Below are 23,410 nucleotides of genomic sequence, written 5' to 3'. Positions count from 1 at the left end.
GGCTCTACCACTACGCTATTGCGATTTGGATTGATTTGCATAAACATTTCTTATTATGATCTTCAATGTCGACATTGCTAACTGCAGCTAAGCTATGGGCACACCCACGCAAACACACGCAATTACGGGCAGCTATATCAGGAATTATAAAAAAAATAAAAGTTTTACATTTTATAACTCTACTGGGGGTTTACAATGTGAGGCAGTGTAGTGTTGGTTATGTAGACATTTGAGCAGTCTCACTCATGTGTGTTGACATTTCACAATTCAGACAATTGCAGGGGCGTGGATCTTTGGACTGCTTGGCAGTCAGACACGCCCCCTGCCTTCCTGCACGGTCCGTGTTAAACTTGGGGTGGAGTCAGCGTGCCCTCATGAATATGCATGGCATGCTGATGTCATACCGCTCAACTGCAGTTTACGAGTAAGACTTATTTAGTCTTACATGGAGGATTCGTGAATCCGGGGGTATGTGTTAAATTTTTTAATATCAGAGCCTGTAGGGGGAATAGAAATAGATTGTATTATGTATAACATCTTTGGAAGCAAGATCATCTTTATAATGGAAAATTTTTCATCCATTGTAAATAGAATCTTGTTCCACTTACTTATTAGAGTCTTATGATTGTTATACTTTTACTATAATTTAGGTGTAACATGTCTTTAATATTAGTTGCTATAATTATACATAAATATGTTATTTGTTGAGACTGAGGTATATATTTTTTATATTGATCTTGTATATTATAACTTTTAGAACCAATTAGGAGAATCTGTGTTTTAAAGTTATTAAAATTAAGACCAAAATTTTTTTGAAATATATTCATATTTTTAAACAGTTCTTGTAAGGTGGGGTTAGTACCATCAAGAATGATTAATACATCATCAGCAAACATTTGGATTTTTGATGTTTCATTAAAATTTAACCTATATCCTTGTATATTATTTTTATCCTTTATTAAGTTAGCCCAAGGTTCCATAATTAATGTGAAAATAAGTGGAGATAGAGGGCAACGTTGCCTGGTTCCTTTTACAATGGGTATGTTCTGGGATATATTTATACCTATTTTTACATAGGCTTGACTTTCATTATATAATTGAGTTATAGCATTAATAAAGTTATTAGAAAAGTTTAAGTCCTTTAGTAAGACAAAAAGATAGTTCCAATTAACTGAGTCAAATGCACAGTTAATATCCAAACTAACAAGAGTCAAATTATTCTTTAAGGCTTTTACTGATTCAATTAAAGTTATTGTTCTTTTGATGTTATCATATGAAGTTCTATTAATTACACAATTATAAAATCTGTTTGATCCATATCTACCAAGGATGGTAAAAAAATTTTGAGTCTATCAGCATAAATAGACATGATCATTTTATATTCTGTGTTTAATAAAGAAATGGGCCTATATGAAGCACATTTTACAGGGTTTTTATCAGACTTTAGTATGGGAGAAATAAATGTGTGCTTCCAAGAGGGGGGTATAATGTTACTATTTTTAGCTATATTGAATACTATATATAGAAGAGTTAATGCTTTAGCAGGTAAAACCCTGTAAATTTCAGAAATTATTCCATCATTGCCAGGAGCTTTATTTTGCTTAAGTTTAGTTATTTGATCTTTTACTTCTTTAAAAGATATTTGTTTATCAATTAATTTTAGTTGTGTTTCTGATAGTCTGTTCTTTAAATTATTACTTATAAAAGATTGAATATGTTTTGTACTATTAATTATATCACTGGGTTGGTTTACTTTAAAAAAAATCTAAACTCACTTAATATATTTGGTAAATCAGATACCATTTTTGTTATTGGAGAATAAATTTCTTTAATATGGTTAAGTTTATTTAATCTTTTAGTCATGTTAGCTAGTATATTCATAGAGCTAGGATTTATAGAAAAAGTTATGTTTATATTTTTCAAGATTTATCATGACTTTATGGTTTAAAATTTCCATATATTTATTGTTTAAAGTATTTATTTCATTCATTCTATTTTTCTTATCTGTTTTTTTTATGAAGCATCAAGTCTTAAAGCATCTAACTTTGTTTGTATATCTTGGAGATCTTTATCCAATGAAATTATTTTCTTTTTATACCAATCAATAATTTTATCATCTAAGTAAGCTTTTAGACCATCCCAAACATATACTTCAGAAGTTCCCTGTGTACTATTAAATTCAATAAAATTTTGTACTTCTGTATTAAAGAAATCAATGAAATCTTTCAGTTTAATTATGTAGGCTGGCATCCTTTTAATTTGCACATCAAATGTGGAGTTTAGTATAAAATCAAATGTTATGGAATTATGGTCAGAAAGGGGACATGGAATCACTTTTGAGTTTGATAAGAAATCAGTTAAGTTATTGGAAATTAATACCCTGTCTATTCTTGAATATGAATTATGTCTATGTGAGTAAAATGTATAGAACAGTGACTTAGTATCTTTAAAGTTATTAATATCTTTCATCATGTATGAATCTGAAAATTCATTCAATAATTGAGCTATAGCTGGAATTTTCCTTTTACAATTGGCACTAGAGACTTTTATAGGTTCATAGTTTCATAGGTAGGTACTAGGCTATCAGCCCAAGGGCCTACATAAGCCTAGCCAACAAGGTTCCCTGGCTTACAACACCCAAGAAAGTTATTTTCCTGTGCCACTGTCGAGCAGAGACACAGAAGTGATCCCCAGGGTGTATTTCCTATTTCCCATCCACTCATCAAGATTTTTCTTGAAGAGTGCTAATGAAGAACTTTGCTTGACATAGATGGGTAGCCTGTTCCAGAGTATATGAAGTATCTGGGACAGGAATCTGTCCCTCCAGCATGTCCTGTTTATTGTGGTGACAAGGTTTAGGTCCCTAGAGCATGTAGTTCAGAGGGATTGGGATTTCTTTAGGTGTAGCATGTCCAACAGCTCTGGGTTTGACATAGCTTTATATGTTAGGCAGAGATTGCCTCAGAGTAGGTGATATGCTATGGAGTAAAGCTGGAGTTTTTTGAGAAGGTCAGTGTAGGGCATTTGTTTGAGGCCAGTAATCCTCTTTGTGAGGTACTTTTGTGGCCTTTCCAGCTGCTGCAGATGTCTTGTGAGGTACATTCCAAAAGGGGCATTGTAGTCTATAATGGGTCTAATGAGTGTCGAGTAGAGAGGAAAAATGACCTCTTTTTTCCTGGATGAGAAGATGAGGTGTGCCACGTAGAAGGACTTCCTAACTTCTGTGGTGATGTGACTATCAAAGGAGAGACTACTGCCCACCTGGGTCCCAAGGTCTCTTATCACACATTCGGTGTTAAGTAGATTGCTGCCTATGTGGTAGTTCATGGATACAGAGTTTTTACCAAAGGGGATGACACTGCACTTTTTGGCATTGAGCTTGAGGCCATGGCTCTGACACCAGGCATCTGTCTCAGTGAGGCCCTTCTGTAGGATATCCACATCATTTGGGGACTTGACTATGGCTCCTAGTTTGCAGTCATCTGCAAACTTCGTTAGCCAGAGGTGTTCTGTGTTAGCCTGTACTTTAGAGAAGTAGATACCAAACAGGAGAGTTCCCAGGATGGAACCTTTTATGTCAGAAATACAATTAAAATCCCCAGCAAGAATAATACTACCCTTAGAAAACTGAATTATATGCTCTATATGCTGTTTCACTGTTGTAGGTCTAATGCCAGGAATCCAATGCATGTTTATTAATGTCACAATTGTCATATTAAATTCTAAAATAAATGAAGAAAACATCCCTTTGTTAGCTTTGTATGTGTCAGTTATTTTAGGCATAGGTAATGTATTTTTCCATAGTATGGCCACCCCTCTTTTTTTGTTTATGTTCTGAGCTAATCAAAAGTTTGTAAGATTTGGATTCCAATTTTGAGACATCTTCAGTTAGTAAATTATTTTCTTGGAGAAATATTAATTGAGAATTATGCAATTTAAGATATTTGTTCAAAGATCTTCTCTTACTAGGATTATTTAATCCATTGATGTTTAATGATATACACTTTAATGATGTCATGAAATGTTAATGTTTTGAATATCTGTTGTTGAATGCATCTCCTTTTTTCCCATATTTTATAAGGCAAAACAATTGGCTATTAGGAATATAATTATAATTTACACATGAAACATATAAAACTTTTATCCAATGAAATATGTTTATATCAAATTCAATTTTGTAAAACTTGGTGAACATCATAATAACTATTAACAGAAACTTATAACATTTACTAATAACATAGACTTTTTCAAAAAAAAAAACCTGGAGTTAAAAACTCCTTATTTGAGTGACATATGTCACCCAAATTGACCATCATGTTGGTAACAACACTCTTCTCCTCTCCATCTAAATATATATGTTGTTGCATAATTTAGCAATATAAAGTAGCACTTGATAAAAAAAAACAATTATTAACTAAAATACACCCATTAAAACTGTATGTACTAATTCAAGAAACAAATTAAAGTATGTCAGATGTAACTGTTTTATTTTAACTTTTGTCAAACTGAATTCAAAATATCAAAAAGACCAATCATATATTATATAAATAATACTAAAGTCATAACTAATTCATATGTAATGAACTGTTATAATGATCAATAAGTAGACTAATCCCATCTCTTTATTTATTGTGCCAATAGCTAATAACACTAATTCCCCATCCCCATGTATCTGAAAACAAGAGCATAGAAAATATTACATTTTAGTTTCCCACTGTAGTATGAGATTCCATTCAAAGTGCTCAGTATTTTCTAAAAATAAATGTATTCCCTTTCTTTTCTTTAAGACCTTTACTAATCTGAAACAGCTTCTAGATTTGTCAGAATATATCAACATATTAGTTAATATGGCAAACATCTGCATCTGAGACTATACTGTATGCAGTAAGCTATATTCATACAAAATATATTATGTTTCAATCAGTATTTGTTTATCTTCTATCTGTACTAGAATTATTCTCATTTCTGATTTTTATATCTTGTAGAAGAATATTAAATTATGCTTAGGTCTCATATAAATATTTATATATATATATTTTTAAATACTTTAATGATGTTGTTATATATGCTATATGTTTGTTATACCAATCAAAAGAAGCTTAACTTAAATATAATAAAACTATAAATGTTTGTCTTTTTGGCTTTTCTCGGTTAGGGGTAGCCACAGCGGAACTCCAGTCTGCTAATGATTGGCAGTAGATTTTTTATGGTGCCGAGTTGCCAGCCTGACACCTAACCTTCAGCAAAGGCAGGCCCATTCACGCTTGTCTTTCGGAGGCCACTCGACTGCGGAGAGGACATGCAGACTCCACACAGAAGGCACTCCGGCCATGAATTGAAAAGGAGAACCTCTTGCTGTGAGGCAACAACACTACCACTGTACCACCGTGGCTTCCACATAATAGAACTATAAATACAAGTGTTAAAACATAAGGGTATAAATGTGTCAAAAGTGCTCTGTTTATAAACACTCACAAATGCTTTAATATAACAGTTATATTATACAGGTTACTTAGCTGCAATTCTTTCATTTGACCTGTAGATGGCATTATAGACCAGATGGTATTATCAAGCTATTATCTAGTTCTGCGAAGCTTCTCAGCACAGAGTTCAGTCTGTAAATGTCTCCATGGAAACGAGACTTTTTTTTTTGCTTTCAGTTGAGGCAGTCACAGTGTGATCAGGTACCAGAATTGTTCAGCAGTTCAGATGCATGAGATTAAGGAGGGAAAACATTTGCAGCTATTTTCTTTTTCTTTTCTGAAAGTTGTTGATTACCTCATGGTAGGACCAGGAAAGACAAAACTGGACAGAACAAAAACGCAATAGGATGGAGAAATCCAATACAAAATAGCGCAAAACCAACAAACTCCATCTCTCAAACCCAGCAAACTATTAGACCACCATGAACACATTAAGCCACACTAAACCCTCCATTTTAAAGATGTTGCTATATATGCTATATACTTGTTATACCAATTAATAGAAATTTTATGTAAATATAATAGAATTATGAAGACAAGTGTATAAAATGTAAGGGTTTAAATGTGTCAAAAGTGATTTTTTTTTAAATATTCACAAATGTTTAAATATAACAGTCATATTATACAGCTTATTTAGCTGCAGTTTTTTCATTTGACCTGTAGATGGCATTAGAGACTGTCTATTCTAGCTATTATCCAGCGTTGCGAAGCTTCTCAACACAGGGTTCAGTCTGTAAACGTTTCCATGGAAACTATACTTTTTCCTGCTCTCAATTGCAGCAACTGCAGTGTGAGCACAAATGAAGGTTATTCAGAAGTTCAGATGCATGAGATAGAGGAGGGAAAACATTTACAGATTTTCTCTAAGAAAGCTGTTGATTACCTCATGGCAGGACTGGGAAACATAAAAATGAGCAGTAAGAAAGGCAAAAGGGAGGGAGAGAGGGAATATAAAACATTAAAAAACCAACAAACTCCATCTCCCAAACCCAGCAAACCACTAGACCACCAGAAACACACCAATCCATACAAAATCCACCACTCTTCCACAACCAGCAGCAAAGAGGAAAAAAGAAAAAAGAAATAAATAAATTAAAGCCTCTTCATAGATATTCAAATTTTTAAAGATAAATATCTAATGAATTCCTCAGAACATATCAGGTTGTTGAAAGGGACAAAACATGAACTTTTCATGTCTATTACCACAAATAGTACCACATTCCAGCAGCACAGCAAGGGATGGGAAACATAATTATTAAAGCAACATTATGGCAACAATATCAATGAAGAGTCTCTCTTCACAGAGAGACAGGGAAATAAAATGGCAAACAAAAACAAATAAAATAGTTTATGTTATAACAAAGACCCTCATTTTCTCATCTGTAAGTCTCTGTATCTACCATAGTTCTCAAAATACCATACATTTTAGTCCCCAAACATACAGAACATTTATTATAACAAACAACTAATAATAAAATATAATAAGCAAATGAATAAATAAATAGTTTTTACTTGCTATAGAAATTGAGCTAGAATAAACTAGACTTAATAATAACAAGCTATAAAATACCATTAAAACAACTATGTACCATAAAAAGAAATTTACTCAACAAAGACTCACCTATTGAACCATTTCCACTTCCCCAACTTCTGGGTTAGTTATTAAGACTTGGGTAAATGAAGGCCATTGTAAAATAGCTTAATTAACCACTTATTTTTGAGCTTCTTTTTATGTTCAGAGATCTTCCAGGAACTGTTATCAGCATTTCTTTTAAGGCTGGCATTTACCCACTCCATATCCTCTATTTTATCAAGCAGTTTTCTTGTTTTGACAAAAGTAATGGCAGAGTCTATGTCATCAAATATTTTTGGACTATCTTGGAGAAATATTTTTTAATCTGGCAGGAAATAATAGGTGTGTATTTATTTGGGCTTTCTTTAGTTCTTTTAGCATTGGCAAAAAAAACTTTCTTTTGGCAATTACAGAAGATGAGTAATCATTACCAAAGTGTATGACATTTTCTTTATATTTAATAGGAGATTTAGCTCAAGCAGTCTTTAACACTATCTCCTTGTCATGAGAAGATAAAAACTTCACTATATCAGATTTAGTAGAATTGGATTTACCTTTTTTTTGCAGTAGCCAAAGACCTGTGTGCTCTTTTTATCCCATGTGACAGAGCTTCAGGAAGCTGTAGTACATCAGGGAGCCAGAAAATTAAGAATGTTTCCATATTACCTTCTTCAACATTATCAGGCAAACCAAAAAGTCTAATATTATTTCTTCTTGATGTATTCTCTAGATCATCAATTTTTGTTTGTAAAAGAGTATTTTGTTTTAAGAAAAAAGTCTATATCATGCTCGCTTTCTTGAATTCTAGTGTCCATATCATTTAGTGAAGTCTCTATACCAGTAATCTGTCTCTTTTGCTGCTTAAGGTCTTCATGTAACATTTCCATTTGTTGGGAACTTTTTTCCTTGAAGTTATCCAGTTTTAAATCCATTCTATCAATTTTTGCTGTCAGTTCATGAAAATTAGATAATAGTGACTGAAGTTCCTTTTTAATAGTTGTTTTTTGAAGTATAGATTTGGAGTAGCTCATTCTGTAGTCTGAAGTCCAAATATTTTCTCTAGTACTTTTATGACAGTAAAAAATAAAAAAATTGCCAAAAATTTTATATACTATCCTAAAGAATGATTAGTAGATTCCAAATATGTAAGAAAAAACAAAATTAGGATAGATAGATTAAAAAAATCATGTCATAAGTATTCTGTAAAGACAGAGTAGAGAGAAAGTGTTGTTACCCAGTGCTCATCTTGGCCACACCCCTCTTGACAAAGCATTCTTGATGTTACTAGCTTTGATGGTATAACTATGCTCAGCATCTTGTTCTCTTAAGGTACATCCTGCTTTGCCTATATAGAACACCCCACGTTAATGACATACCGCTATGTAAACCAAAGCTTTGGTACCACAATTCGCCTTTGGGAGAGAAATTATTCTGTTAATCACCCTCAACATCTGACTATAATTGTCACAAGTAATGTATGCCCACTGGTTGTAATGATCACACATTGATCAAGTTCTTAATTCTCAAACTAGTAATCACCAAATAGTTCTTAATGTTGCAACCCTTTCTAAAAAATATAGCAGGGCTGTGCACTCACAATTTCTCTAACATTGTCAAAATGTGTAAGAGTTACCCAGTGTTTCTCAAAAACTTTTTAATAGCTCTTATATCAGAATTAAAAGTTAAAATGAGGTCATTAGCAAAATATTCAATCTTGCTCATGTTGTGAGGTTTAACTACCCCACCTCTTAGGATGAGAGTGAATTTATTATCATGCCCCATCAAAATTTCCTTTTTTCTATCATTTAAATTTTCTTTCAGGTACCCTCTTTTTCTAAACATCTCAATGAGTAAAAACAACTCTCTTAAAAATACATTATCATTGGACATTAGCCTGGAAAGTCAGGCAAGCTGTCCCTTTTTGTTTAAAGGGGTGACAATTTGGAAGTGTAAACAGCTATTAGAAAATGTACTTTTCTGAAAATATTGGAAACAAAACAGTCAGCCTCTCTGTATTTACTACTCAGACTGTTTGGGAGTGAATTCCAAAAACTTTGTACTACAATTCAAGAATATTAAGAATTTTCTTTCATTCCAATAGTGAAATTTAATTATGTTAATGCTCTAAGTGATATGAAACTTTTTCCCAAATTGAATTTGGCTCTTTTATTTAAAGATGAGAAAAACTGGATAGTTTAATGATTTGTCTAAGACTAGCACTTTTTGGAGAGATTGAGAGAGAGAGATCAACTACTCAAAAAATGTGATCTTTCACACAACACAATCGACCTTAAATTTATTTTCTATTATTCCACATTCTTTGGGCCTAGAATGGGTACACAATCTCCTGTTGAACTGATTTTCTTTTTCCAGTGTTGATACAAATATTCTATTGGAAGCCTTACATTTTGCTCTGAATAGCAACTTCTTGGTGTTTGAAGATGAATTTTGGCATCGAACTAAGGGAGTTGCCATGGAGAGGCTGCATGTACCCCTGTATATGATAACTTAGCTTCTGGTTTTGAGAACTTAACATGCTATTTCCTTCTCCTTTTGCTTCATTCTGGAACATTTATTTAAGATACCTTGATGATATAGTCATTCTTTGTAAGGGTACAGAAGAAGATTTGAGAAAAAATCTTAACATTCTTGAACTGCAGTACAAAGTTTTTTGGAATTCACCCACAAATTGTCTGATGATCAGATTGAGGTTTTAGATGTTACCACAAAATTGCCTGGTGATCAGATTGACTTTTTAGATGTTACTATTAGTAAAAACAGAGAGTTTGTTTTGTTTCAAATATTTCAGAAGAAAAGCACATTTTCTAATAACTACTTACATTTCCAAAGTTGTCACACTGTTAATCAAATAGTCAATATATTTAAGCGGCAGATGGTCAGACTTTCAAGGCTCATGTCCAACAACATTATATTTTTGAGAGAGTTGTCTTTACTCATTGAGATGTTTCAAGAAAGAGGGTAACCAGAAGAAAATTAAACAATCAAAAGAAGAAAATGTTCATGGAGTGAGATAATAAATTCACCCTGGTCCTAAGAGGTGGGGTGGTTAAACTGCTCAACACGTGCAAGACTGAGCATTTTGGTAAAAACCTCATTTTAACATATAATTCTTATACAAGAGCTGTTAGAGCTTTTGAGAAACACTGGGTAACTCTTGCACATATTAGAGAAATTGTGGGTGCACAGCCCTGCTATATTTTACAAAGAGTCCCAACATTAAGAATATTGGAGAGTAATAGTTTGAGAGATAAGAACTTGACCAATGTGTGCACGATGAAATGTGGTCATTGCAACCAGTGCTTATATTAACTGTGACAATTATGACCAGATGTTGGGGTGATTAATAACATAACATTTCTCCCGAAGGCCAGTTGTGGTATTAAAGCACTGGTTTACATAGCAATATGTCATCCATGTGGGACGTTCTATATAGAAAAAAAAATGCGACTTAAGGGAATGAGTATACAAGCACAATGTTGCCAACAGGACTAGCAACACCAAGAATGCTTTGGCAAACCACAGTATAAATTGTTCCAGCTATGATCAATTTTTGTTTTTAGTACGGGAAAAATTATGCAGTGGCTTGCTCACTGATAAATGGGAATATCATCTGGAATGTAGAGAAATATAGTGGCAAATTAAATTGAGAGCACACTAGTTTCCTGGTCTTCATAACACAATTAATATTAGATATCTATTAAAGAAAATGGCTGATATACTTTAACATGATTTTGATTGGCAACATGCAAGGGTCCCAACATTGCAATATGTTCATCATAACACATTTTTTAATTATATTTTTGACTACATCACTTTTCTATTACTATAAATTGTTCTGTACAACATTTTAACTTTATTGTTTCATGATTTATATCATTAATTTAAACGACTCGGCACTGTATCTTTTAGTTCTATATGTAAATGAGGTCAAGTGTTTGTTGTTTGCTATTTAAATGTGTTTTTTTGCAGTTATACATTGATTCTGTGGGAGTCTGACAAGCTTCAGACTAAAAAGCTAGATAATTTTGATTAAAAATATTTGGTTTATTTATATCTGCAAGCTATGTTCTGCTCCTTTGCATTTGTTTATTGTGGTTATGCACGTGTGTTCTTACAGTCACTTAAAGCTCCATCAGCTCACTGTATTTCATGTTTTTGTGATGAGCTGATAAGAGCTAACTGACCAGCTTTAAAGGAATGCCCCATACCATATCAGTTATATTAGTCTAATGGAGAGATTCAGTAGACCCTACATGGTCTTTTTCCACCACATGGTAGTGCAAGTGTTTTGGATTTAGTAAGAATCTCTATATAGTATGAAGAGCCACGCATAACCGTGCAAACAACATGAGCAAAATGGCATGCAAATTACAGCATAAGCAGATGAATTGTGTGCTAATCAACCAATTCAAGATGGAAGAGCTATTCAGAAAGCTATAACGCAACTGTGTAGACTCATTGTTGGTTTTCCCTGCAAATTCCAAAATCCATTGGAATACAGCCATGGAAGGGGGTCTACACAGAAACAATGTTAGGGGCTGCTGTTGCTTTAATTCGTGTGTATGTGCAGCAGGCTGAAATCTATGCTGCTGCTGCTGCTAATAGACCAAGGCCAAGAAGAAGAAGGGTTTTCAGACTCCAGGTAACTTTTCACAATGTACATGATGTGAAAATTGTAGTGCTCTACAGGGTGGACAGAGACAAACTACAGGAGCTCTACAAACTCTGTCATCCTCAACTCAGTGCTAGGGCAAACCCAGGGGAGCCCATCCCAGTGGAGACAAAGGTATGTGTAGCACTTAGAATTTTAGCTACAGGTATCTTTCAGTGGCCAACAGGGTACATGTCGGAGGTGTCACAGGCATCACTATCCAGGATGCTCCATCAGTTCTTGAATGCTATGCTCTAACATGCAAAGGAGCACATATATTTTCTCTGTAATCCTGAAGATAAGGCCAGAAATATGCAGGAGTTCTACCTTGTAGCACACTATCCTGAAATAGTGTGTGCCATAGATTGCACACATGTTAGAATTAAGGCACTACCCAGGGAAAAGAGAAGACTCTACATTAATAGAAAGGGCTTCCAGTCTATTAACGTCCAAGTCATGTGCAATGCCAAGGGAATCATCCTGAATGTGGGTGCTGGCAACCCAGGCAGTAACAACAGCTCACATATCTGGCACACCTCCTAACTGTATTAGATATCCACTAGGGAGGATATCCCAAAGGTTAATTTACTGGAAGATGCAAGTTATGCACTGGAACAGTGGCTGATGACACCCATCAGAAATGCACACACACCTGCTGAAGAATGCCATAATGAGGCACACACTCAAACCAGAAATATCATAGAGCGTGTGTTTGGACTGTTGAAGTCACAGTTCTGGTGCCTAAATACATCTAGGGGAGCCCTGCAGTACAATCCATGGACATGTCCTGAAATATTCACAGTATGTGCCATGTTACACAACATCAGCAGAATCAACAAGAGAAAGGAGCACACATCCCACCACAAATGCCAAGGCCACCACAGCCACACGCAAGTGAGCAGTCAGAGGAGGAAGCAGCAGCTGCTTCTGTGGGTGTAGGCAGATGTAGGCATGCACAATATGCCCTTACTTCTTGCATCAGATGGAGTCAGCTCTGGACTAAAACTGTGCAACTGCTGGATTTACAAGGTAAGTGCTGAACCTGCAGTGTATTGTGTAATAATATGAATGACTGGCATATCCTTGCATTTTGTTACTTGGTAGTGTAAGCAAGTATAAAGTGGGATATTTGTACAGAAATGACCTTTCCATGTGACAGCAGATACTTATTTGACTTGTATATCTCCATTATTAAGTAGTAGGCCACAGGCATCACAGATTTACACAGTCGTACCTCTCAAAAGCAGTGATGGTCACTGCATGGCCTCAGTTTAGCATCATATGTTTGTACTGGAAAATCGTTAAAGAGAGAAGTTAGAAAGAAATGATACACTTTGCAGTTTCAGACTTCACAACCCTCACAATATCATTAACAATAAATATGGAAACATTTTGATGCTATCAGTTGTCTAATTTTCTAAGTCTAATATAAAGTAAAGGTGCAACTACCAGTTCAACATCACAAATGCAGATATACTAAGTACTAAGTCAGCTATGCACCCTCAGCATCAGACACAAAGCGTATGTATTCTTGAATCCAAAAGATACAAAACAATCAATTGCACTGGCTGTTGTGGGGGGGGGGGGCAGGAAGCCTAGGCTGAGACAAAAGGTCGGTGAGTGTGTGTGAGTAAGAAAAAGAAACAGGCAGACATTTGAATAAAGCAACAATTGGCCAGTGAGACAAAATGAGTTTTAAGCTGCATGGCTGAACCATGTAACTGTTTTGTGTGTGTCTGTATTAGTCTTCCAGCTGAAATTGGTGTGTGAGCGTCTGCATGAACACAGCCAAGCTCTGTACTAGCTGTGCATCTTGGTATGTCAGACAGGTATGAGCCATACAAGTTAGTGGTGGCAATTCATCATTGTCATCTCCAACCATGAGAACTGGTTCTATGAGGAGTTGAACTGGCACGTCCATGCCCATGGTCAGATGCACTGATGCTACCTGAACATGACTGATGTCTGCTGAATGAGCTCCCCTCAGAAGATGCCAAGGATCATGACCCCATGGCCTGCCATGTCTGGGTGTGGACAGCTCAACCACTGATGGAGCAGTGGAAGTACTGCCACTAGGGCAGTGCGATTGAGCATGGCCATTTTGGTTAACAGCAGATGATGTGGCTGACCTACACCCACAAGGATGCTGTCCCTCTCCCAGCAGACAATCCATAACAGACACTGTTTGTTCCAATGTGTCATTCATCCAATCCATTGAATTGGCAACATGGTGGAAGCAGTCATGCATGTCAGCCTGTGCCACATCTATGACCCTAATCATTTCTTTGGAGCACCTTTGGGAACTTGCATGTGCCTCCATGATGGCCCTAAACATACGTTGAGTGGCATGGGGAAAGATACCTGGATCAGCTGAAGGATGGACAGCAGGCTTCCTCCGAGCACCCCTAACTACCCTCCTGCATGGCACCTCTCCCACACTTTGGCTATGGTCAGATTCGACGAGCACTAAAGCTGCAGTAACCACACTTCCCCGACCAAATGTCTCACCTTCCACCTGTCCAATATCTGAAGGCTCACTGGAATGAGGTAGGCACAGACCTACTGGCTGTGTCCATTGGAGTTTCAGGGGATGGCTGCATGTCAACCTTGGTGTCAGATTCCACATCTGCACCACCTGACTGTGAATCTGTTTGGCCACCATCATCAGATCTGCTGATACTCTGACCTGACATCAGGTGGTAGAAGTCCCACAGTTCCACTATTGGGATCACCTGTGATAATAAGTAACAAACACAGGAACAATTAATACCTACACTACTATAGTCCAATATATGCTAACAAAATAACAGTGGTGCCACTACTAGTACAGCAATACACACAACAGTCCTGACATCAACATCACACATTAAAACATTTCTTTGACTTGTTCATAAGTACTGACATATCATTTTTGGCTTAGCATGTGCAGATGATGGTGTGCTCTGTATGACAGCTGGTCCTGGAAGAAGTTAAGCAAAAGGTAAGGACAACATCATCAGAATTAACAGTAACACAGGAGGTAATATTTTTTCTCCTTTATATGCTCAATTACTATACTTTCAACAAAAACTTGGATGGCAAGTCCAATCTAATCCCATGTATAATCAATCAGAATATGTTGTTTAATGTACCAATCACCAACACCGCACAAACAAAAATTCTTGTGAAACAAAACTAACATATTGAGTTAAATTGTTTTACTATACAACAGTATATAATAAGTGATATACATAAGCCTACCTGGAAGCTCCTCCTGGAACATGTTTGCTGTCCCTGAAGCAGTAACACCAATGTCAAGGACATGCTGTTCCACACTTTTCTGGAAGTTGTCTGGATCCCTGACAGTGGACAAGAACTCTTCATTTGCTGTTAGTGAGGGTGGGGGAGCAAAGCTGCATTCATGTTTTGGTACATACAAGGATATGTTGTTATTGCCACACCCCTTTTTTGCATCCAGCCTGTTCTTCATATTTCAAATCTCTAGACCGTTTTATGCTTCTCCAGTGGGTAAAACTGAAATGCTATCTTTTCTGTTTTATCTGGGAACTGTTATTTTGTAGTTATGTGATACTTATGTCTATTATCTTTTTGTAGTCTTTTAGGTCATCTAGGACTATGGCACCCATGTGTCTCAATCCTTGAAAACTACCCTTCACTGAACCTAAGAATCAGGTCATTGTTGAAGGTTTTAGGCAACATGGTGCCTTCCTGCTTGAGAGAGGACATGGAGATATGTCAGGCAGAATGCAAATTTGGCAGCTGGCAGGAGATAATTGCAGATGTTAATGCAGGGGGTGGCCACAGCAGGACATATGACCAGGTATGCCATAGGGCCACTGCAATCAACTCATCTGCACAAAGGAGAGCAACTGGAGTGGCCCGTGATTGGATGGGTACCAGGGGGCCCTGCTACACAGCCACCACAACGATATAGAATGGCTTACAGTGCATGTCTTAGATAATTGCTTAGATAAAATAATGAGCAACAATCACAGAGAGATTAAGACAGAGCTGTGTATTTGCAAGCAATAGTCATAACTGGTTGTGTAATCACTTAGTGCACTATATCCAAAAATAATAAATGTACAAATAACACTTATATGGTTTCATATTACTTTAGATGATATTGCAGTTGTTTGTATGCTGAAAGATTTCAGTTCTTTGCTGCAAAAATGTTTGTGTGGCAAAGAGGGATAAGGCACCCTTACTGAGTTCTGAAGGTACACTGGAGTAAGAGTTCAAATCCAGACCTTTATAGAAATATCTCATGTGTACTAACATTTTGTACTGTGTATGTCATAGATTGCTTTTCCTCATTTCATCTACTTTTCCCCTTTTTTTTTTTTTTTTTTTTTTGAGGGGGGGTCAGTGTTTGCACAATGTTCCGCTTAGTGCAAACATGGGAAATAGAGAAAATGAATGTCATGTTTGACTGTGCTTATCTCATTTGCCCAAAGTGCTGCAGTGTGCAAACTGGACTAGTGGCCAACCCAGGAAGCACCTGCAGAACATATGCAAACAGGGCATCTGTAAAAGGGTAAAGGTGAAAAACAATACATTATTGCAATTGTGTTTTCCATTGTGCAACTAGTGTTGCAAAGTGGTTAGCAAGGTTCCCCAGCATCTGCAGCCATCAACACCTGCAGACAGGATTCCGACAGCTGGATACAGTCAATTAATTATGCTGGCCATCGTGCAAACCCACTAAACGGCACTGCAGGTGGTTAACACAGAAACCATAAGAATAATTAGGAAATCATAAAACTAGTCCTGTGGCAGCAAATGTAAGTGTGGGATAGCAGTACAGATGGTCCTGGGTTCCAGTGCAAGGCCTGCAACCCATTTTACTGTTCTGACAGTGCAGTTTATAGCAATGAACTGAAAAATAGACAAGTCTTATTTTACCCTTCTTGTGGTAACAGGTGTAAGTGTAGGACTGCTATATCCATTGTCCTGGGTTCTAACACAGCGTATTCCATATAATTTTACTGTTGCTCTACTTCCCATTATATTCACTCTCACTTATAACAATTTAGACAGTTGAGATTATATGAATTATATATGAGGGATGAGACACCATTATTGTGTTTTTAGATGTATGACTGAGGGTATACTGTCTGCTATATTTCTGTAAGTATAATTCTGCCATCTGGACTTGTATGGGCTTCACAATTACATAAGTCACATGCACATCTGGATCTATATCCAATAACCGTGTCAGGTCATACACATATATGTGTAACAGCTCAAACTGTCAGCTGTATTTATGTATGATTCCAGAGTATGCCTGAGTAGCACTTCTTCAGTGGCAAAGATGGAAAATCAGCACTATAGAAGAAACTTTTGTCCCTTATGCCTAGGTTTGAATCCCACAGTGCAAAAAATAAATTGTCCTCAGTGTATAAAGGCAAAAACAAATTTGTCAGGTCATTACATTTATGCCCCAGTGCATGTCCGTAAACGTAACTCACCTAACAGTTATCTTACAATTTCCAATATATATTTCCAGGCTACATCAGTAGACACCCTTCAAACTAAGGGCAAGTGTCATATTAACCTTCCCATCTGAATTATTTATTTCCTCCCTGCTTGGCACTGCTGTTGTCATCTTAACATCGAACAAATGTGGTTGGCATCATTGCTTGAGTTTGCACACTACCAGTAAATGTGATAAGTGGAATTGGTAGGAAAGCATCAGTTTCTATTGCTGTACTTTGGCTAGTAGACATAGCTGGTGTTAGAGTGGAAAGTGTCAAGTTTAGGGCACAGAGGTGGGATGGCCAAGAGTCCAGGATATTTATTGGACTCTTGGTAAGTGTCCTATTCAAAAGCTTCTGCAAGGGGACTATTCTGGCTCCCAGTACAAGTCTGGGGCATGGAATAGTTTGTCCCAGGCTGTATCCAATGCTACTGGTGTCACACACACTGGAGACCAGTGCAGGCATCATTTTAATAACCTGCACAGGTATAAAAGGGATACTGTCAACCATTTGTTGCATGCGTTTGAGACTGTGGACATCCCACAGCTGTGTAAGTATGAAAATAAGACAGTACTTGTAAGACTTAGAAAGCTAAGTTTAGGCACGACTGGTATGCATAATGCTCACCTGTTCACTTCTGTTCTTTCCCCAGCAGTCACCAAATGTGAGTTCAATCAGCAGGCTCATGTTTCTCGACTGGAGAGACTGAGAGAAGCAAGTGGCATGTACGCAGCAGAAGAAAAGTGTTATTGCGGCTTTAAAAGTTAAAAATATTTTTTTTTAGTCTTTTATAGAGTTGCATCAAATTGAACATGCATATCCCAACTGCAAAAGCAAGTATGCATGCATTACTCGATAGCACAGACCAATTGTAGGTGTCCAATAGTAGACTGTAGTCAGAGGTTATACATTCAAATACCATGATTCAAAACTATACAATACTATTTCTTCAATAATATTTACATTAAATTAAAAAAACTATACCAGTGGCATAAATGCCCTGCTGTAAACTCTAATCTGTATAACTGGAAAACACATATGTGCAATATATGCACATTTCTAGGAAAAACTTTCAGCAGTCTGCAGTATAGTGTGTATCCGTTAGGACATATACTTAAATGTGATACTTTAGATAAAATAGTTGCATAATTGTATTAATGCATTGTATGTCACATATGATGGTACTAATTTTATCTTTTTTTTCTCACCCCAACCCTTATCTCTCTTTTTTATTTTCTATTATGTGCCATCAAAATGTCTCTATGTCATCCATGTGTACCACATGACTAAATCCTACACAGCACAGCAAGGTAGGCCAGCCCTAGTGGATCAGCCTGCACTCACTCCACCAGCTCCAGCACCAATGACCAGCACATCTGGGAGCCACTCTGGAAGCACTGCCTCAGCTTCTGGTGCAGTAGTACCCTCCAGGAGCTGTGGCAGAGGTGGTGATTTCATCACCCACTGGGAGATGCCAGGGTTGGTGCATAGAGTCATGCACCACACCATTGGTGTAAGCCTATGCAAAATGGAGAAGCTGCTCTCCCTCATGGTCCGTAGGAGGAGAAGACATAAAGCATTCCAGCTGCCAGCAGAGTAAGGGGATAGTGATGGTAGTCCAGTGGGTGAGGACTCGATTCTCACTGTCTCCAAGCTTGACAGACATGAGCCTAGGTTGTCCCCACCCTCACCTCAATCATGGTGTCCCCAAACCTTTTGTGTCCCTCATCATCATTGTCTCTTGTCTTGTTTGTCTTTTTTGTTTGCATTTGCTTCCTCACCTACCCAACGTACCTGACCCACACATACCTACATCCCTTACCCAGCAGTCATTGCTTACTGAATTTAAAAAAAATGGCCATCTGCTCTCCATTTTGCACACATATCTTCTTGACACACTTGATTCTGTCCAATTGGCTATGCAACATGATTACATTGTTGTCACCCCTTTCTCTGGAGGTGACAGTCCAAATTCAGCTAATACTCTGCACATATCATAATTTTTTACTGTTGAAAAAATGGATAGTGATGGTACTTTCCTACCTCCTTCCTGCACATTTGTATATTGCTTTCCATTTTTTCTTCCTCCTGCTTGCTCCCATTTCACCATTTTCCTATCTACTCCATTTTCACACCTATAATCTGGTCAAAATACAGAATCACACAATACACATAAGTAGTAGAAAAAGCAATGGATCCCTTCACTTTTTTGGCATCATGCAGCAATGCAAAGCGACGGTGAGCAGCAGTACAATGTTGCTGTTATCTCCACACAATGCTGCTTAAGCCAGCTGCACTATGCCAACACACAGCAACACATGTACTATAAAGAATTCATGTCATTGTATTATCACTGTTTATTTAAAAGTATTAGATAGATCTGTGTTTGAACCCAGTCTCATCTGGGCTGAAAAAGACGTGTCAATACATTTACACCTGCTTCCACAGAGTTAGTTAAGAAACAGGTGTGTTTCATAGACTCAGTACTAAATCTCAGACTTTAGCAATGCGGCTCACATTTGTGTACTGCTTAACAATGCACAAACAGGGAAAATATTGGAAATGTGTATCTTGCATGTGCAAACACTTTGCTAACCATCATGCAAACCCACTACTCACCTTGCTATGGAATAGTAAATGTATCACTGCTGTTTACTGTCATTCCCTGTCTATGACATGAAATTACATGTGCAAACATAACAAACTGAAGGCCCTATCTAACAATATGTCACATATTTACAATACAGCCATGTGTTGCCTCCCACCAAACACTGCAACCCTGGTGTCTCAGTACTTTTCTCACACATATATCACCTACACTACAGAAATTAATATCAAATGTTGTATAATATGCAATGCACATAAATCTGTTAAAATGCAGAACTAGAACTATTGATCCATAAGCCTAAAAAAATATCTGCATGGCTATGGAAGGAATCAGCATGGACCTTATCTACAGGGACATAGGTGACCTTCAATACACTTGACCTGACCCATTTTGGTTTTGTTGATGGTAGATCTTACTTAGTAAACCAAGTGGACTTCATTAATACTGACCCCAAAGACCTGGATGAGGGATAACTGGACATGCCACCTATATTGAGTTATCCAAGGCCTTTGATACTGTCTCCATTCAGGTAACACACAGAAAATCTTCCAGGTGGTGATTAACCCATACATTACTAGATGGATAGCCAACTGACTCACTGACAGAACACACACTGTCAAAGTTGGGGACTGCACCTCCACCACGAGACCACTTACCAGTGGAATACCAAAAGGATCTGTGCTGGCCCTCAACTGTTTGGAAACTATTTCTCTGAAATACAGGCAGAGGTAGATGGCCTGTGCCTTACCAAGTTTGCAGATGACTGTCAACTGGACAAAGTCATATAGAGTCCCCCAACTATGTTAACCTATTAAAGAAGGGGCTGACACAGACAAATGATTGGTGGCAAACTCACTGAAAGAACCTTAAGCAAAAATGCCTCATTGTTCCTTTGGCAAAAAGTATCCTTGCTAATTAGTATATACATAGCACCCCTCTAAGCTCAAGCATAGTGTTGCAAGACTTGAGAACACATGTTGATAGCAATCTACACTTCAGTCACTATGTGTCCATAGTGATGAGGCACACATTCTACATTGTACACTTCATAAATAAAGCCATCATATCCAAGACCAAGGAGATCATAGCTTTGCTGTACTCCACCCATAGCAGACCATTAATTGAGAACAATGCTCCCTTCTGTCTGTACCTTACCAGACACTTGCAGCAACTGGAAAAAAAAACACAGATGTCTGTGACCAGTAGAATACAGGGCCTCCAAAATATAACATGCATGGAAAGACTGAAAGATCTGTCACTGTACTCAGTATCATGAAGGCTGCTGAGTGGTGACCTATACCTGGGCTACAGAGCGGCCTCAGACCCTGTCCTACTGGAAATGCTGGACATCTGCAAATATAATGGGACAAGAATAACTTGCTCCAGGGATCTCAACCTAGCCTGTGACATAAACAGTATATGCTGGGGAGACAGATATATCTCCAAGTGATTGACACTCCTCTGTAATAAGCTACCTCTGTATGTGAAGCAGTGCTCCTCAGTGATACTATTCAAGAGCAACCTTGACAACTGGATGGGTGATTGTAAATTCACCACTGAGGTGACACCTATGTCCCTCAGGGAGAAGGCCATTTGGTGCTGATAACAAAATCATTCTGCTAACAATGACCATCTAACTACCCTCAGTAAGAGTACTTGTGTTTTACACAATAAGGCTTGTAAACTCCCTAGGGTCATTAGGCTAGTAACCTCTGATGAATCTATGAAATTATGAACCTATGCAGGCCTCCCAACATCTACTCTCCAGCATGCTCTGCTGATGTCATCCACTATAAGTCAGACTTGTACTGTGCTGCTTGTGTAAAGTACTGAGTTCTGTAGTCTGTGTACTTAGATAAGTATGGGTTCTATTCTCACTACAGTCAAGTGGCTTGCTTGACATTACAGAGAGCCTTTTATACCAATAACTGGGGCACTGTTATTGCCATATTCGCCTCACTAGACACTGCTGATGTCATCAGCTACAAAGTGTTGTCTGTGACAGTCCCAGTCAGACTTGAGCTGTGGTGCTTGCCTTCACTACAGAGTTCTGTAGTCTGTGTACTTTAGATAGGTACGGATTCTATTCTCACTGCAGTCAACTGGTGTGTGTGTGTGTGTGTGTGTGTGTGTGTGTGTGTGTGTGTGTGTGTGTGTGTGTGCATGCGCACTTGCTTATCAATGCAGACAGCCTTTTACACAAGCATGTGGGACACTGTTATTGCAATATTCTCCTTACCAGACACTGCAGGTGTCATCAGCTGTATCTGATTTGTGGATGTGCACTATTTCCACTAGGGCAGGGTCAGAGACTGGTGTGTAGGCCAGGCAGAAGTCACCTCATCCTACATGATACAGATTACAGTGACATGGATTTCAGTCTTTCCATATACATCATGGCTTGGTTTGTATGCACTGTGATTTCTTGTTGAGTAACCCATGTGGTCTTTCCAGCTGCTGCATGTGTCTGGTGAGGTACATGCAAGAGAGAACATTATACTCTGCATTTGTGTTCTGATGGGGTTTCAGTACACTGCTGTAATATAAAACTGAGATTGGAATACAATAGCATGACTATGATGAGTACGACATTGGCTTTCAATACCAGTATGGACACTTGGTGGTCAAAGTTCAGATTGCTATGTGTACATGTGTTTCCAGTGCTTGCATCACTGGGTTTCATCATAGCAGGACTGTTGCCAATACTGTAATTAGCAGGGAATTCCACTTTGTAGAAGGCCAAAATAAAGAAACATTTTTGCATTCATGTGTAGACCATTTGGCTTTGTCACCAATCATTTGTCTGTGTTAACCCCTCCCGTAGTATGTGCTCATCAAATGTGGACTCAATGATTGTACCCAGCATGCAAGAATCAGCAAATGCAGTAAGCCAAAGTCCGTATACTTTAGCCTGAACTGTCAAGAAATATATTCCAAACAACAAAGAGCCAAGCACCAATCCTTTGGATGCACTAATGGCAACAGCTCTACTGATACAGGTTAATTTTTCCAGCTTTCACAGTATGTGTTCTGTCAAGAAGCCAACTGGTTACCCATCTAATGACATGAGGTTTAATCCCCAGCTGCGAGAGTTTCTCAATCATCCTTGTGTAGGGGATTGTGTTCAAACCCTAAGTCAGTTGAGGATAGCCAGTATGCACTGTGTTATCGTCATCCAGGCCTATCACACAGAATCAATGGGCTGTGACAATATCACAGATCACCTGTCACGTGACTCATCACATACATTATCCTGACATGGCTGAATACACACTAAAACACACCCTCCACACAGACTATGGTCCTGTAGAAGGGTGTTTTCAACATGCATCCATGTGATTTGGGGAGGACAGCAACCAACACATGCATGTATAGACACATCCTAACTTTTCTCATCTGTGAGGTAGACCAACATGTCATCATGGACCTTTTCTAAATGGACACTAGTGATATCCCGGCTGTATGCAACAGATCTGTGTGAGTTGTTAATGCTACATCATGTCTGTTACATCTGTTAGATGTCCTCAAAGTAGTCACTGAGGGCATGCACGACAACAACACCATCAGCCTTTTGAACTTGACAAGCCCAAGGCA

The sequence above is a fragment of the Protopterus annectens genome, chromosome 1.part1 (genome assembly GCF_019279795.1).
Source record: "Protopterus annectens isolate FY-2018-M chromosome 1.part1, PAN1.0, whole genome shotgun sequence".
In the NCBI taxonomy this organism is placed as follows: Eukaryota; Metazoa; Chordata; order Ceratodontiformes; family Protopteridae; genus Protopterus; species Protopterus annectens.
This window is presented reverse-complemented; position numbering follows the sequence as displayed.